This window comes from Tachyglossus aculeatus, chromosome 13 (assembly GCF_015852505.1).
Source record: "Tachyglossus aculeatus isolate mTacAcu1 chromosome 13, mTacAcu1.pri, whole genome shotgun sequence".
NCBI lineage: Eukaryota > Metazoa > Chordata > Mammalia > Monotremata > Tachyglossidae > Tachyglossus > Tachyglossus aculeatus.
In genome coordinates, this window is record NC_052078.1 from 16030380 (window position 1) to 16047962 (window position 17583).

Sequence of the window (17583 nt, forward strand, 5' to 3'; positions counted from 1 at the left end):
AACTTGGACTTCCCAAGCGCTTAGTACAGTGCTCTGCACATAGTAAGCGCTCAATAAATTTGATTGATTGATTGTCTCCCCCTTTTAGACTGTGAGCCCACTGTCGGGTAGGGACTGTCTATGTGGCCAACTTAACTTGGACTTCCCAAGCGCTTAGTACAGTGCTGTGCACACAATAAGCGCTCAATAAATACGATTGATTGATTAATCGATTGATTATAATGATGATGACGGTGTTCTTTCCTCTGTTGTTATCGGCCTCTTTCCGTCCCCTCAGGCCCGCTCCTCCCGCCAGAGGGGGGCGCGTCCCCCCGTCACGTGACCCCGGGCGCGCGTGCGCGGGCGCGCGCGCCCGCGTCAGCGCGTACTCGACGTGCCGGAGCACCTCACCCTCCCTCCCCTCCGAGGCAGAGCGGAGCCGCGCCTGCGGGCTGGGGGCGCCGCGGCGGTGCCTCGCGCGCACGAGCCGGGGGCCCCTCGGTAAGGAGGGGGCGACGAGGAGGCGCGCGCACCAGAGGGGGTCGCGCGCGTGCGCGCTTGGTGGGGGGGGGGGGGTCCGGTCCGTACCATGGAGAGGGGCTGGGAGGGGGCGACGGGTGTGTGTGTGGGGGGGGGGGGGGGGGAGATAGTGGAATGTTCCACTGTGAGGGGCGCGCGCGGGGGGGGCGGGAGTCCAGGGCAAGGCCCCTCACCGAGCCCGTCGTTGTGGAGGGGCCCCCGCCGCGGAGCCCAAGCGCTCAGTACAGTGCCCTGCGCACGGTAAGCGCCCAGTCAGTCAGTACGACGGAGGGAGCCAGTGGGCTGACGTGAAGTTGGGGGTGTCCTGACTCCCTGGGCCGCCGCCCGCCCCGCCCGCTCCCGTGAGGGACGGAGGGTGTGCTTACTTGTGGTGGTGGGCCACCCCTCCCCCCCATAATAATAATAATAATGATAATAATAATGGCATTTGTTAAGCGCTTACTATGTGCAGAGCACTGTTCTAAGCGCTGGGGGGAATACAAGGTGCTCAGCTTGGCCCACGGGGCCCTCACAGTCTTCATCCCCATTTTCCAGATGAGGGAACTGAGGCTCAGAGAAGTGAAGGAATGGAATGGAATAATGGCATTTGTTAAGCGCTGGGGGGAATACAAGGTGAACAGGTTGGCCCACGGGGGGCTCACAGTCTTCATCCCCGTTTTCCAGGTGAGGGAACTGAGGCTTAGAGAAGTGAAGTAATGTAATAATGGCATTTGTTAAGCGCTTACTATGTGCAGAGCACTGTTCTAAGCGCTGGGGGGGAATACAAGGTGCTCAGGTTGGCCCACGGGGGGCTCATAGTCTTCACCCCCGTTTTCCAGATGAGGTAACTGAGGCTTAGAGAAGTGAAGTAATGTAATAATATAGTAATGGCATTTGTTAAGCGTTTACTATGTGCAGAGCACTGTTCTAAGTGCTGGGGGGGAATACAAGGTGATCAGGTTGGCCCACGGGGGGGCTCACAGTCTTCATCCCTGTTTTCCAGACGAGGGAACTGAGGCCCAGAGAATCAATGAATCGTATTTATTGAGCGCTTACTGTGTGCAGAGCACTGTACTAAGCGCTTGGGAAGTACAAGTTGGCAGCATATAGAAACAGTCCCTACCCAACAGTGGGCTCACAGTCTAGAAAGTCAGAGAAGTGAAGTAATATAATGTAATAATGTAATAATGGCATTTGTTAAGCGCTTACTATGTGCAGAGCACTGTTCTAAGCGCTGGGGGGGGGGAATACAAGGTGCTCAGGTTGGCCCACGGGGCGCTCACAGTCTTCATCCCCGTTTTCCAGGTGAGGGAACTGAGGCTCAGAGAAGTGAAGTAATGGAATGTAATAATGGCATTTGTTAAGCGCTGGGGGGAATACAAGATGATCACGTTGTCCCCCGGGGGGCTCACAGTCTTCATCCCTTCCTTCCTCTCCCCCTCGTCCCCCTCTCCATCCCCCCCATCTTTCCCTTCCCCACAGCACCTGTATATATGTATATATATTTGTACATATTTATTACTCTATTTTACTTGTACATATCTATCCTATTTATTTTATTTTGTTAGTATGTTTGGTTTTGTTCTCTGTCTCCCCCTTTTAGACTGTGAGCCCACTGTTGAGTAGGGACTGTCTCTATATGTTGCCAATTTGTACTTCCCAAGCGCTTAGTACAGTGCTCTGCACATAGTAAGCGCTCAATAAATACGATTGATTGATTGATTGATCCCCGTTTTCCAGATGAGGGAACTGAGGCTCAGAGAAGTGAAGTAATGTAATAATGGCATTTGTTAAGCGCTTACTATGTGCAGAGCACTGTTCTAAGCGCTGGGGGGGAATACAAGGTGCTCAGGTTGGCCCACGGGGGGCTCACAGTCTTCACCCCCGTTTTCCAGATGAGTAGGGACTGTCTCTATATGTTGCCAATTTGTACTTCCCAAGCGCTTAGTACAGTGCTCTGCACATAGTAAGCGCTCAATAAATACGATTGATTGATTGATTGATCCCCGTTTTCCAGATGAGGGAACTGAGGCTCAGAGAAGTGAAGTAATGTAATAATGGCATTTGTTAAGCGCTTACTATGTGCAGAGCACTGTTCTAAGCGCTGGGGGGGAATACAAGGTGCTCAGGTTGGCCCACGGGGGGCTCACAGTCTTCACCCCCGTTTTCCAGATGAGGGAACTGAGGCTCAGAGAAGTGAAGTAATGTAATAATGGCATTTAAGCGCTTACTATGTGCACAGCACTGTTCTAAGCGCTGGGGGGAATACGAGGGGATCAGGTTGGCCCACGGGGCGCTCACAGTCTTCATCCCCATTTTCCAGATGAGGGAACTGAGGCTCAGAGAAGTGAAGGAATGGAATGGAATAATGGAATAATGGCATTTGTTAAGCGCTGGGGGGAATACAAGGTGATCAGGTTGGCCCACGGGGGGCTCACAGTCTTCATCCCCGTTTTCCAGATGAGGGAACTGAGGCTTAGAGAAGTGAAGTAATGTAATAATGGCATTTGTTAAGCGCTTTCTATGTGCAGAGCACTGTTCTAAGCGCTGGGGGGAATACAAGGTGCTCAGGTTGGCCCACGGGGGGCTCATAGTCTTCATCCCCGTTTTCCAGATGAGGGAACTGAGGCTCAGAGAAGTGAAGTAATGGAATGTAATAATGTAATAATGGCATTTGTTAAGCGCTGGGGGGAATACAAGGTGATCAGGTTGGCCCACGGGGGGCTCACAGTCTTCAGCCCCGTTTTCCAGATGAGGGAACTGAGGCTCAGAGAAGTGAAGTAATGTAATAATGTAATAATGGCATTTGTTAAGTGCTTACTATCATCATCATCATCATCATCAATCGTATTTATTGAGCGCACTAAGTACTATGCGCTTGGGAACTACAAGTTGGCAACATATAGAGACAGTCCCTACCCAGCAGTGGGCTCACAGTCTAAAAGGGGGAGACAGAGAACAAAACCAAACATATTAACAACAGATCAATCAATCAATTGATCGTATTTATTGAGCGCTTACTGTGTGCAGAGCACGGTACTAAGCGCTTGGGAAGTACAAGTTGGCAACATATAGAGACAGTCCTTACCCAACAGTGGGCTCACAGTCTAGAAGAGTGGGCTCACAGTCTAGAAGATCTGGAGTGGCAACTGAGAAATCCGTTTCAGTTAATGGGGTGGGTATCAGCGATTCAAACGAAGGCAAGACGATCCAGTTAACAGGATACACTGAATTTCAAGGTGGTCCCACACCGGGCTCATAGACTTAATCCTCATTTTCCAGATGAGGTAACTGTGGCCCAGAGAAGTTAAGTGACTTGCCCAAAGTCACACAGCTGACAAGCGGCGGGGCCGAGATTTGAACCCATGACCTCTGACTCCAAAGCCCGGGCTCTTTCCACTGAGCCACGCTGCTTTGGCATTTGTTAAGCGCTTACTATGTGCAAAGCACTGTTCTAAGTGCTGGGGGGGATACAACGTGATCAGGTTCGTGGGGCTCACAGTCATCATCTCCATTTTACAGATGAAGTAACTGAGGCTCCGAGAAGTGAAGTGACTTGCCCAAGGTCACACAGCAGACATGTAGCAGGGCTGGAATTCGAACCCATGACATCTGACTCCAAAGCCCGGGCTCTTTCCACTGCCACATCTTCCCTGATATGCCTTCCCCTGCCTACGGGAAGCGCGGGCATGTGTGTGTGTGTGTGTGTGTGTGTGTGTGTGTGTGTGTGTGTTGGAGTGTGTAGGTGTTGTGTGTGGTGTTTGTGTGCACACACATCTCCCACGCAGCTCTCCTTCAGAGCCCAGAATTCATTCATTCAATCGTATTTATTTTACATGTACATATTTACTATTCTATTTTTTTTGTTAATGATGTGCATTTAGCTTTGATGACTTGACACCTGTCCACATGTTTTGTGACTTGTGGCTTTGGGCAAGTCACTTAACTTCTCTGTGCCTTGGTTACCTCATCTGTAAAATGGGGATTAAGACTGTGAGCCCCCCATGGGACAACCTGATCACCTTGTAATAATAATAATAATAATGATGGCATTTATTAAGTGCTTACTACGTGCAAAGCACTGTTCTAAGCTCTGGGGAGGTTACAAGGTGATGAGAGTGTCCCACGAGGGGCTCACAGTCAATCCCCATTTTACAGATGAGGTAACTAAGGCACAGAGAAGTGAAGTGACTTGCCCAAAGTCACACGACTGACAATTGGTGGAGCCGGGATTTGAACCCCTGACCACTGACTCCAAAGCCCGTGCTCTTTCCACTGAGCCATGCTACTTAGAACAGTGCTTTGCACATAGTAAGCACTTAATAAATGCCATTATTATTATTATTATTATGTGCTGTCTGTCTCCCCCTTCTAGACTGTGAGCCCGTTGTTGGGTTGTTGTTATCTCTCTGTGTTGCCGACTTGTACTTCCCAAGCACCTAGTACAGTGCTCTGCACACGGTAAGCACTCAATAAATACGACTGAATGATATATATATATATGTTTGTACATGTTTATTACTCTTTTACTTGTACATGTTTATTCTATTTTATTCTGTTAATATGTTCTGTTTTGTTGTCTGTCTCCCCCTTCTAGACTGTGAGCCCGCTGTTGGGTAGGGACCGTCTCTATATGTTGCCAACTTGTACTTCCCAAGCGCCTAGTACAGTGCTTTGCACACAGTAAGCACTCAATACGATTGAATGAATGAATGAATAAATACGATTAAATGAATGAATGAATGCAGAGCACTGGACTCTGTCCCATTTGCGTATTTGGGGCCTTTGAAGGGACCGAGGTCACGTCTGTTTCTAGACTGTGAGCCCGTTGTTGGGTAGGGACCATCTCTGTGTGCTGCCGACTTGTACTTCCCAAGCGCTTACTACAGTGCTCTGCACACAGTAAGTGCTCAATAAATACAATTTAATGAATGAATGAATGTTGGGGGTGGACAGCAATGCAGGGAAGTGCCCCTGAGCAGAAATTTGCCCTCCTGGCTCTGCTTGGGGGTCTTCTCTCCTGCCGCCTTCCCTTCTCCAAGGGGATGCCTTTCAGGAGATGTGTAAGCGCTTGGGAGAACCTCGGAGGGGAGAAGGATGCCCAAGAAAAACCGAAGGAAGTCAGGCCCAGGTGATGTTCGTGTCGCAGATTATGCCGCTGCAGTCCTGCCGGGTAGAAATCCATAAATTGTACCTTTAACCAAGTTTCTAAGGTGTGCTGTTGAAAGACAGCGCTTAGCGGGGACAAAGATCGCAAAAACCCATTAAAGTGGCTTAAGATCGCACGCCGGCTTTATAGTTAACTGTATCATATAGATTTCCGTGGCTACGAAAGAGAAGTCGAAAGTCAGTCTGTTGCAATTTGGCTTGCGCAGGCAATTTCAAGTTACTCTGCTTGATTGATTTTCATTTGGCAGTTTAGTCGAAAATCCACTTGATGAAAACGGATGGCGGTTTTGTTTTGTTGCTGCTTTCTTTACTGAAGTCCTAGGCCTAGTCTGACTTGAATGGCCTTGTGTAATTCTGAGGAGAGAAAATGGGAATTACTGAAAACTATTTGTCAGAGTAGACACGTTCTGAAAGCCTACAATGCTGTATGTGCACGCAGTTTGTGTTAAAGTGTTGGAATTCGGTTCTGTCGCATAAAAATTTAAAAATTTACGTTTGCATTAGTGCGGTAGTTTCAATTTGATGTGAAATCAAGGTGCCTTCCTTCAGTAGTGAAAGGAAAACTTAAGGCAGGTGAAAGACAGTTGAGAGTTACTTGTTTCATATTTCACTAGGCTGAGTGTTTTTGTATTTTCAATTTTGATATTGGGTTTTTTTTTAATAGAAAATTAGTGTATTACTCAATGACATTTTGGTTGAAAGTTTGAAGATATTTTGAAAAACTAAAGTCAACTTGAAAAGTTTTAAAAATACTTAAGGGTATTAGATCTTGGGTGATCAGTTTCCTACAAATAATTATGCTCCAAAGCAGGAACCTATTTTATCTTCTAATAATACCCATACTGGAAAATCTGTGTTGCCATTGCTTTGTGTAGGGTACTTTAATGATGTTTGAGAATGGGGTGTGGTGAACTCCCATTGTAGTAGCTGGGCCTGAGTGATCCATTTTAAAAGTGATCCATTTTAAAATCTCCTGTACCAAAAGGGTAGGGCATCTAGTGTTAAAAAAGTATGAAGTGGAAAAGGTGAGGATGGGGGAGTTTGAAAATTCATCCTAAGTTTTCTTGTGGAAGAAATTGTGATTTTTTTCGGCCTTCAAGACAGGAATTAAGTGAACCTGATATCTTAACAATAAAAACTTATTTTAGTTTCTGCAGGATTAGAATGTATCTTTTTTTTTAACCAGGAATCAGGGAAATTTTAAGGATTTGTCAGCAAACGTAAATGCAACATTCTTTTGGTTGTTATTCTGTATCTTGTTTTGGAACCGTTGATTTTAAGTGTTGGAGTTATCAGCGCTGCATCCAACCTAATGTCCCATGAGTGAAATGGGTTAGGTAATTGGTCCGGTTGTATTGAATCTGTTTAATGTAACCCTGTTGGACGGAACAGCCAGGGGCCTGGAAGCAGTTTTTAGACTGCATGTGCAGCCTTCCAGAAACCTTTTTTCAATAGCCTATGACATAATCGTGTGTTTTGGAAGCAACCATCTAAGAACTGCTGTTGTTGATTACTGTGCTCTTGAAAGACACCCACAGGAAAATATAAAGAGATTATGGACTGTTTTTCAAGGTAAGCACAGTGCCATGAAATGACTATAATCTTGAAGAAGACAGGTCATGTACCAGCCTGCACGAGGCCTACACTACACATAGCGAGATATTTTTTTCCCTTTGGCAATCCTGAAGTGAAAAATGTCACTAAATTATTTTACCTTAGTTGAAAATGGCACATTGATGTGCTGACTGTCAGAATGCCAGTCTCTACAGGAGAATGGTGGTAACATGGCACCAAAAGCATCAACCCAAAGTGTTTTATAGACTCATAGTATTGTTTACAGAGAGGTGGTAGATTCTCACTTTCTTTGTGAATGAGACTTGGACTTGCCATAGATGTATTATTCAGCTTCTTGAACGGTTTCATAAGTGTCCCTTGAGAGACATACTGTACTCCATACTAACTTAGAAAATAGCATCACCAACAATGAGTTCTTGGAAGCTAGCCAGTCTCAGCATTGAAGTGAAGTTTTCTGCAGTGTAGTCCTATAGAGTAGACGTTTGGGGAGGATGTCCAAAATACTTTGAAAGAAGAGTTTGAAGAGACTTGGGAGTGTGCCGAAAGGGAAGAAGGAATATGGTTAACACATGCTGGAGAATCACTTCACATAGTGTGGTTTAGCTGGGGAATATTCGAAAAATAGAAGCAAGAACAACAGACTGACCAATCTGGCATTTAGATACACTTTTGTGAAGAGCTGTCCAGATGTCTGTCAGGCAGTAGTAGAGCCATAAACAGTGACAGATCCTCAAATGCAGAGGAGTCTTGAGACTCCGCCATTGTGAAAAGGTCTGATACCAGTCATGGAGATTGGAAAAGTGTATGAAGTTGGGATGTCTGCAGTGGCTGAGGAACCCAGCGATACGATGTCACTACGGTGGAGGCACAAGTGAGACAGTGGTCCTGGAGCTGGGGTCATGGGAGGTTAGCAGAGGGTGGGGGAGAAACAGAATTCAGAGAAGCCAGAGTGGACAAAGCCTGGAAAATAAACCTGACTGGATGAAGGGGTGCCTGGGTTTGGACGTTCCCCTAAAGAAATAGGGGGCGAGGGGGAAATGAAGGTACGGGATTGTAGTGGAGGGAATGCCCAGGAAGCCGGTAGTGTAGCTGGGCTCCAACTACTTGGCTCTTTCAGGACCAACTACTTAGAGAATGTGAACTGTGAGTTGGAAGGGCCCTCTGCTCATCACTAATTCTCCAGCCTCCTCCTCTCACCTTCACCCAGTTGCCCACCTCATCTTCCTGAAATGCCCCCTAAAGACACCCCTCTCCACTCCTCATGTAGCTCCAGTGGCTGACTGTCTCCCTCTGCCTCAAACAGAAATGCCTTACCTGGCTTCAAGGCAACACCAGCCTTCTCCATTATTCATGTCCTCTCTCTTCACCCCTGCTCCCCAGCTGTCGCTCCTTACTCCTTCCAAGCTTTTGGAGTTGAGCCCCAAGGGTTGCTGTAACACTGAAGCTCTAAATAAAAGGCCAGCTTGGGAGAGGGTCCAATCCCAACTGTCTCAAGAGCAGGGCAAGGTAAATTCCAGCAAGAGAAGACTCGAGGCGATCGGCTGTCCTCCCTGTCCTCCCCTTTCTCCCAACCAGTTTGCAGAATAACTGTAAAGGTGAAAAATCTTAAAATCTTTGAGCAAGGTCAAATTTGAGGGAATCAATTGTAACTAGAGGGAATGTGGTGATGAAAGTAGAAAGGATTCCAGTGGTAATGAAAGGCTATTAGGATGCTTAAAGGACATATAAAGCAGGGAATCAAGTAAAATTAGGTGTCTCCTAGCTGCCGGGAAGCAGTTCTAAGAAAGGGAAAGGGAGGCAACCAGGGATAGAATGAGGTTTGCCAGAAGCACTGTGGACAGTCTTCTCGGAGGAATGTTTTCCTTCTCACTGTCACTAATAACAGTTGGAGGCTGTTAGCTCCATCTTAGATGCAGACAGCAGATGGCAAAAAGGTCACCGTACCCCGCACCTAGTGACTCAAAACAGTCTGCGTGCAGTTTAACCTCATTTGATTCTAATGCTCTTTGGCAGGAAGGACTCAGTTAGCCTTAGTAGTAATGGGAGCATTTATTGAGCATTGATGAGGTTCACTGTACTAGGACCTTGGGAAGTGCAGAATAAAGAAGTGACGTGTTTCCAGCCCTGGGGAATTTACGCTCTAATGGGGAAGACAAACATAAAAATATTTACATCTAGAGTGGTCAAAGTTTGAGCATGTGTATCTACATACATGAGGGCTGCTGTCTGAAGGAAGGAAGGGTGCAGACTCTTGCGTGTTTAAAACTAGTTGCCCAGTTGGTTCTTTGGCACTTTACTGTCATTCTGCCAAGAAGCTTAGGTCAAATTCTGCAGCTCTGCCTATCAAAATTGACTTTGGGACAGGCTTGTAATGCATGGCAAAGGGATATTTGCTAAACAAATGTATATGTTTAGCGATGTTGGTTTTAGAATTTCACCCTACAGATTCTGGTGGGATTAAAAAGATCCCCGGCAAGGGTAATTCAAAAAGAGAAAAGTAAAAAGTTATGTTTTTGGAGGATATTTTGGGTTAGGTAATTTAAATTTGAGTCTTATTTTGCCTAAACTGCTTTTACAATTATAAAGTTATTTTGAAAGAAGGGAGTTCTTTTGGACAATTCTAAAAATGAGATTAGAAATTTAAAATATATCTATATTATATTATATGTTATAGTATATCTATATCTAGATATAAACGTATCTATGTAAATGAAAGAACAACGCTCACTTTGTCAAGCGTTGTTCTAAACACTGGGGCAGATGCAGATTAATCAGTTTGAACACAATCCCTGTCCCATATGGGGCTCGCATTCTATGCAGACATGAGACCAGGTCAGTCACCATTTTTACAGTTGAGGAAACTGAGGCACAGAGAAGTTAAATGACTTGCCCACGGTCACACAGCAGACGAGTGGCAGAGCCAGGATTAGAACCCAGGTCCTCTGACTCCCAAGTCTGTGCTTTTTCCACTAGGTCACGCTACATCTCTATCAGTATTGGGTGGTGCTTTTCCCCAGTTCTCTCCCCTTTTCCATGCTTTTCCTACTGCACTGGGCTTTCTCAGGTTTACTTTCTGTCCTGACGTTTCCCTTGGCCATTTGTTAAAATTTGAATAGGTTCCATGTGTGGATCTAACTTCCATATCCTTATTCTTATTGATGGAACTGGGTATCCTCATTAGTCACCATAGTATTGGCAGTTACTAGATGCAAGGTTTCCATACATCCATCTCTGAAAAGATTGGGACTGAACTTCTTTCAGTTAATCAAGTTTATTTGGTCTGGGGAGGCTTGAGTTACATTTCTGATGCTGAGTGAAGTCAGAAGAATCCCCCTCTGAGCTACACCCTTGGCTTGGGAATTCCCTTTTCTTGCAGCCTGAACTTTGAGCTAGGCCAGCCTATAGATAAACTGCAGCAAAGGCAGGGGACTCTTAGGTCCTGTGTAGAGCCAAAGGGTGGGGTCGAGAGAGAGAAAGGTCAGTGCAGCAGAAAGGGAAAAGGGACAGGTCAGAAACAAGGGCTAGGTAGCTCCTCCTTCCCTTGCAGCTGTGAGTCAGGGGTAGGAAAAAATAACCCATTCCTCGTGGAGAGCTCAGGGCAGAGGTTGAGGCTGGGAGTGCAGGTCCATTTTCTGACCTTGGAGGGGGTCAAGGGGGAGTTCAGAATCCCATTCTAGAAACCTAAGTAGTACTCTGGTTTCTCTGAACTCTCCTGTGACCCCAAACTCCAAAAGGAAACAAGTTATTTTAAGCCACTCTTTCTAGAGTCCAGGCTGAGGAGTAATAAGGGAAAGTAATTTTTCCTTAAACTGGGAAATTGTGGCTGAAATCAGATATGAGTCTGTTGTACGTTTTGCCCCTGTCGGCGGGGCACTATATTTGTGAATATATTTATCTGTGTTTGGGGTTTGAGATGCAGCAAGAGGGAAAGATTTTTATCAATATGTGTGTGAATGTGGTTGATAAGACCGATAAGTAACCAGCAATATCATCCACAACGCTACCGCAGGCTGAAGGCCCTCAAGTCATAGCCTGGTGGAACCAGGTTGGGTCCCTTTCCCCATTTGACGTCAGAAGTGCATTTCTAAATAGACGTTTCAGGTGCATTGGCTGTTACTGTATGTGACTGCTGCCTCTTTAGCAACTGAGTGGCCGGTGTAATAAAAAATATAATAATAAAAATGGTATTAAGTGCTTACTATGTGCCAAGCACGAAGCCCAGCAGTGTCTACTGCTGAGGTGGGTGATCAGGGATGTTCGGTTCTAAGACAGTGATTGCATTCAGCTGTATTGCAACTTGTGCTTACTGGTCCCAGGAGGAGTGGATGAGAAAGTTTGGATGGCTCAGTGCTACTCCACACCACTCCTCTAGAAACAGCACCAGAGCTGTGTTCTACTGATGGTGGGAAAATCCCCCCAAAAGTCCTAGGCTTTACTGTAGACAAACCGTAGGATTGGGAATCAGGAGACCTGGGTTGTAACCCAAGCTTTGCCACTGGCCTGCTTAATATATGACCTTGGGTAAGTCATTTTTCTGTGCATCAGCTTGCTTATGTGTAAAATAGGGCTAAGCTCTTGGGACACATGACTGCATGCAAACTGATAATCTTCCTCAGTGCTTAGCATATATTAGGTGCTTAATAAATAGCGTAATAATAATCATAATACCTGGTGAGCAGTAATCCAAGTGGAAATGAATTTAGGCTTATCGGCTGGACTGTTAAAGAACCGCCCCAAGAGTTCTGGATAGGTGAGTCTTCTCAAGACCACCGTTAAACCTGAACTAAAATAGTGGGATAGTAAATCAACACATTTAAAGTATGGTCATAAGACATGTTAGGGGAAGTTGAGAAGCAGCGTGGCGTAGTGGAAAGCGCATGGTCCTGGGAGTCGGAAGGACCTGGGTTCTAATTCCAGTTCTGTCACTTATCTGCTGTGTGATCTTGGGCAAGTCACTTTACTTTTCTGAGCCTGTTGCCTCATCTGTAAAATGGGGATTAAGACTGCGAGCCCCATGTGGGACATGGACCGTGTCCAACCTGACTGTCTTGTATTTACCCCGGCGCCTAGTACAGTGCTTAACTGTAAGTGCTTAGTAAGAGCTTAACAAGTACCATTTTTTTAAAAAAATTCCAGCCTATAGCCAGCTAATTGAGATATTCTTCCCATATTGAAACATGTTGCTTGAATCTGGCCTCCTTTAGAGATTCATTCATTCAGTCCGTCATTTATTGAGCACTTACTGTGTGCAGAGCACTGTACTAAGCGCTTGAAAAGTACAAGGTGGCAACATATAGAGACAATCCTTACCCAACAATAGGCTCACAGTCTAGAAGGGGGAGACAGACAGCAAAACAAGTAGACAGGCATCAATAGCATCAATATAAATAAATAGAATTATGCACATCATTAATAAAATACATAGAATAATAAACATGCACTTATATACACAAGTGCTGTGGAGAGAAGGGTAGAGCAGAGGGAGGGAGTCGGGGCGATGGGGGGAAGCAGAGGAAAAGGGGGGCTCAGTCTGGGAAGGCCTCCTGGAGAAGGTGAGCTTTCAGTAGGGCTTTGAAGAGGGGAAGTGTGCTAGTTTGGCGGATACCTTGTTCAAGATTGCCTTGAGCAGGAAGTCTAAGCCAACTAAGTAGGACCAGGAATTTGTCCCATTTCTCCAAATTACATGGGATAGCCACCTAACCCCACAGTTCAAATTTCAGAAGAAACACAGAGACAGATCAATTAATGATATTTTTTGAGTGCATACTGTACACAGAACACTGTACTAAGTGTGTGGGAGAGTACAATGCAGTCAAGTTAGTAGACTCGTCCCCTGCCCATAAGAAGCTCATAGCCTAGAGGGGGGAGAAAGACATGGGGGAAAAAAAAATTATGGATATGTTCATTTAGTGCTCTCAGACTGAGGGTGGGGAGAATATTAGGTGTTTTAGCGGTTAAAGTGGGCAAGCAACGCAGAAGGGAGAGGGAGTGGGTGAAGAAATGGCTCTTGGAGGAGCTATGACTTTATTAATAATGTTTCAGGTTTTGAAGGTGGGGAGAATGGTGGTCTGTCTTATATGAAAGGGGAGGAAGTTCCTGGCCAGAAGGAGAATATAGGCCAGTCGTCGGGTGGTGAGATAGACAAGATCGGGCACAGTGAGTAAGGTGGTGTTAGAGGAATGAGGTGAAGATCTGTGTTAATTTTGTTATTTTGGGAATATATGTTCCTAAAAGGCTTTTTGAATGTTTTGAATAGTGTCCAGAATAGTGTCTTCTATGAAAACAAAATCATGCAACAGGCAGTTTACTAAATTAACACTTCTTTTTGCATTGTTAACTTTATGCCAAAGTCTGCTGATTGCTTCAATAGGGTCAGTGCTGGCACTGCTCCAGAGGTAGCGTCAGCGATGAGACAGCACGAGGGGGGGCCAGAGTGGGGACCCCAAATAGGAAAGATAGGTGTGCAAGACTGTTACTCCTTGCCTTGAGCCTCTGTGGGCCTTCTCAGATGTCACCAAAACCAAAACCTTCCTACTTCTCATCAATTCCAGGTGGAGTTATGGGTGAGGGAAGCTCTCAAGGGGAGAGGAAAAAGCTGAAATCTTTCCCGTGCCCTGGAAATTCAAGTCTTGCCACAAACTAGATCGACATTTTTTGGTCGCATCTTGGGCACCAGGCAATTACAAGTCACAACCACTGCTCTAAAATGACAAGCACAATGTATACCATTCATTTAAAAGCATTCAACTTTTTTTTTTCCTCCCCACTTTTCTATAGGCCTAATTGTGGTTGACTTGGAGAGGGAGGTTGCTTGACGTATGTTTGGAGGAGGCAGGTTCTTCATCTGACCTTTGGAATCTGGGGGCCGTCTCTAGAAGGTGGCATAGAGGAGGAAGAGGAGGAAGTAGAAAGAGGGGTTAGGTCAGGTTTATTGGCAGAATAGAAACTGCACTTTGATTGTATCTCAGGAAGATGGAATAGGAAACTAGATTTAAGCACAGTGAAATAGATCCCTGAATTCTCTCTGTGACCCTGGTAATACAGGATATATTTTGTGGGAAAAAGTGCATTAATGGCTGAGAGTAGGAGCTGGAAAGGGAAACAGATGGTTTAAATGAGGTTCCCAATTAGTGTCATTCTCCCCCCCCACCCCGCCCTCTTTTCTTACCACCTGGCATACTCTCACCTAAATTTTTCCTTTGGCATTTTGTGCTCACCGAAATCTTCCCCAGTATAGTTTTGTGACTTCTCTGATCTGCAAAGATCAATCTTACTATTTAGAGAGGTTTAAAGCTTGTCTTTTTCTATTAGTGAGTATGGCAAATTTTTTGTCCCCAACCCTATATTATAACTAAGGGCCCCCACCCATTTTAACCTAGGTGACACTGGAATGGAACCTCCCTTCCTTTCCCCAGTCATCCCCTCTCCTCCAGAGCCCATCCTTGTGTTAAAAAGATGTGGCCGAAGAATCCCTTTCTGAACTGGAGTTGAGCATGGTGAAAGATTTCTGACCCTAAGAAGGGGTCAGGAGATATGAGTTCACCATTTTTATCCCATTGACAATGAAAACAAGTTTATTGTGAGCCTGGCACTAGAAGATTGGCTAAACATAAAGAAAATCTGTGGTCACAGAAAGTAGATTTTATTCTGGGTTGTTTAGGCACACTATCCATTTGGCCGAATGTGTAAATGTTATCTCTTGGTGGAAGGAAGAGGCCAAACATATTTTTCTAAAGTCCAAGCTGTGTTGCTGTCCTTAAAGAACGACGGCACCCTTAAAAAAACATAATCACTTATGCATTCCTTTCTTGTAACTTTAGAAAACTTGAATAAGAACACAGGATCAGTAGTTCTGAATTCCAATCTTGCCTTTCATGATATTGGGTCTTGATTCTCTGTTAGGGAATGCTAAATTTGTGTCAATGAAGTTCTTTTAAGGCGTAACTTAACCTTAAGAGAACTGTTTCTTTCTTCTGAGCCTACAAGTCATTCCATCCAAGGGGTATTGTGTAAGTTCTTAATATCCTCTGAAGAGTAAAGCCTTGGGTGAAAAAATCTGGGGTAGTGGAAAGAACGAGACCATTTTCTGTAGGTTATTTTTATTCTTGTTTCCATATCTTCACACAAGAATGGCTATTCCATTAACAGTACTGTTAACTTTGCAATTTAGCAGTGTGTGGGTTTGTATCAGGAGAGAATTGTGCGTCAGGCAAAAAGGAAAACAGTACCAGCTGCTGCAAAGACAGATACTTGAGACATTGTGTGGTTGGGCCTGTCAGCTCTCCTTCAGCTTTTTCAGCCACAATTCATTGTCAACGGTGTCACTTTTTTTTTTCATATGAAAGACGGATGGGTAAGTATCTGTATTGTTTTAATGGTTCTGATTGTCATCTAATGCAAAGGAGGGCATTACAAGGAAACAAATGCAGTAATCTTTCTGTCTGAAAAAAACAATGTAGAGAAAAGTGAGTTCAAGTCAGTAAGGTAGTAAGGTGATGGGGTGGGTGAGAGTGATGAAACAGGAAATCTGTTCCTGAATGGCTCTTTGATGTGTTTGTAGGGCAAGCTGAGGCAAGATAAGTATGCAAACTTGCACCAGAAAACTTTATAATTTTGTATATAACTGGTGGAAACAGGCGTATATTCGATTCTCAGAAAGATGAGCAATGTTAGCCTTTTTTCAATGATCCTGCCTGATTCTAATTAACTTATTTTTTCCTCCTGTAGGTCTGAGTTTTCTGGTCTGACTATTCTTCATTGGTGTAGAGTTTTTGTTTTTTCTCCTTCTAAGGTAGGTGTTGAAAAATGAGTTTTCTACACTTGCGATTCCTTTTAAAAGAGAAGACCATTAAATGAAAATTATAGTTTTAATCCTACTTCATTTTTCAGACTTTGTTGACAATGAAAGTTGAAAGAAAAACACGAATAAAAGGATGTTTCCAAAATTTTATCGATAACTTTATTGACATTTATTCTCTGCCAGAAGTGGGCTAGGTGTTACTCCGCATACATTCCCACTGTAGGAGTCATGATCTAAATTGAGCATGGAGGAAGATAATTCACCAAAGGGAAGGAGCGGGCTATCACAGCGTGTTTAGCTCTTTAAGGAAGTGAAGGAAGTGGTGTTCACTGCCTTCCAAAACACCCGAGAAGCAGTTTGACCTAATGAATAGAGCACAGGCCTGGGAATCAGAAGGACCTGGTTTCTAAACCCGGTTCCACCGCTTGTCTGCTCTCTGATCTTGGGCAAGTCACTTCACTTCTCTTTGCCTCAGTTACCTCATCTGTAAAATGGGGATTAAGACTGTGAGCCCCATGTGGGACAACCTGATCACCTTGAATCCTCCCCAGCGCTTAGAACAGTGCTTTGCACGTAGTAAGTGCTTAACAAATGCCATTATTACTATTATGAAACCCCACCTATTGCTGGAGCCCTTCCCCATGTCGACTCCTTTTATTTTAGCACTTTTGCAGCACCTTAACACTTTTGAACTCACTGCTTCCTGTTACACTTTTGCGGTGTTTGTTAAACACTTATGTGCTAGTCACTGTACTAAACAGTGGGGTAGATACAAGATTATCCGGTTGGACCAAGTCCCACGTGGACTCAGAGTCTTAAAGAGGGAGAAGAGATAGTTCCCATTTTGCAGATGAGGAAACCAAAGCACAGAGAAGTTGTAACTTGTCTAAGTTTCTCACAGCAGGCAAGTGGCAGAGCCCCATTAGAACCCAGGTCCCCTGGTTTCCAGGCCCCATGCTCTTTCCTCAGGGCCATGTTGCTTCCCTCTGTATGAATCATTGTACATTCTCTGACACATCTTGCTTTTATTGATAAATTATTTTATGGCTATTACCATACTTGATTGGAAGCTCCTTGTGGGAAGGGTGAATAGTCACTCAAAAATACTCTTGATTGGTTGTCAGGCCAAGGAAGGGCTGGCTTGGCTGGGACCAGAGCCAGACCCTGTCAGGTTTGGGCTAGGATTTGACAGTCTCTCTTCTGATGCTACCTTTGTCCCTCCGAGTAACCAGGAAGAGAGGAAGGGATACTAAGTGCAAATTTACATGACACGTTGTTTTGGCTTCATGTGTGCTGGAGGTGAAACCAAAATGAAAGTTCATGTAAATAAACATTTAAATGTTTACTTGCAGCTCCTGGGCCACCCCGGAATCAGAAATAAAGGGACGTGTCAGATAAAAGGGCTACTCTTCATGTAATTGTTAGACCTGCCACGTGAGTAATTAAAAACACTGGGGTCTTGAGTCAGCCAAATGGATTTAAACTTTTTTTTTTTCCCTGAAATGCTCATTGAGTTTAGGCCAGGCTCTGGTGTACATGGT

At 44.9% G+C, this 17583-nt stretch overlaps 1 protein-coding gene across 5 annotated transcripts in view; it reads left to right on the plus strand.

Annotated features, from left to right (window-relative positions):
* The first annotated feature begins 392 nt into the window (after positions 1-392).
* ARHGAP12 (Rho GTPase activating protein 12) overlaps positions 393-17583 on the plus strand; it is a 97176-nt gene continuing 79985 nt past the window's right edge. For all 5 annotated transcript variants that reach the window (XM_038755550.1, XM_038755552.1, XM_038755551.1 and 2 more), the window contains exons 1-3: positions 393-480; positions 15970-16033; positions 17395-17476. The gene's annotated coding sequence lies outside the window, so the exon portion shown is untranslated. The remainder of the gene's footprint in view (positions 481-15969; positions 16034-17394; positions 17477-17583) is intronic.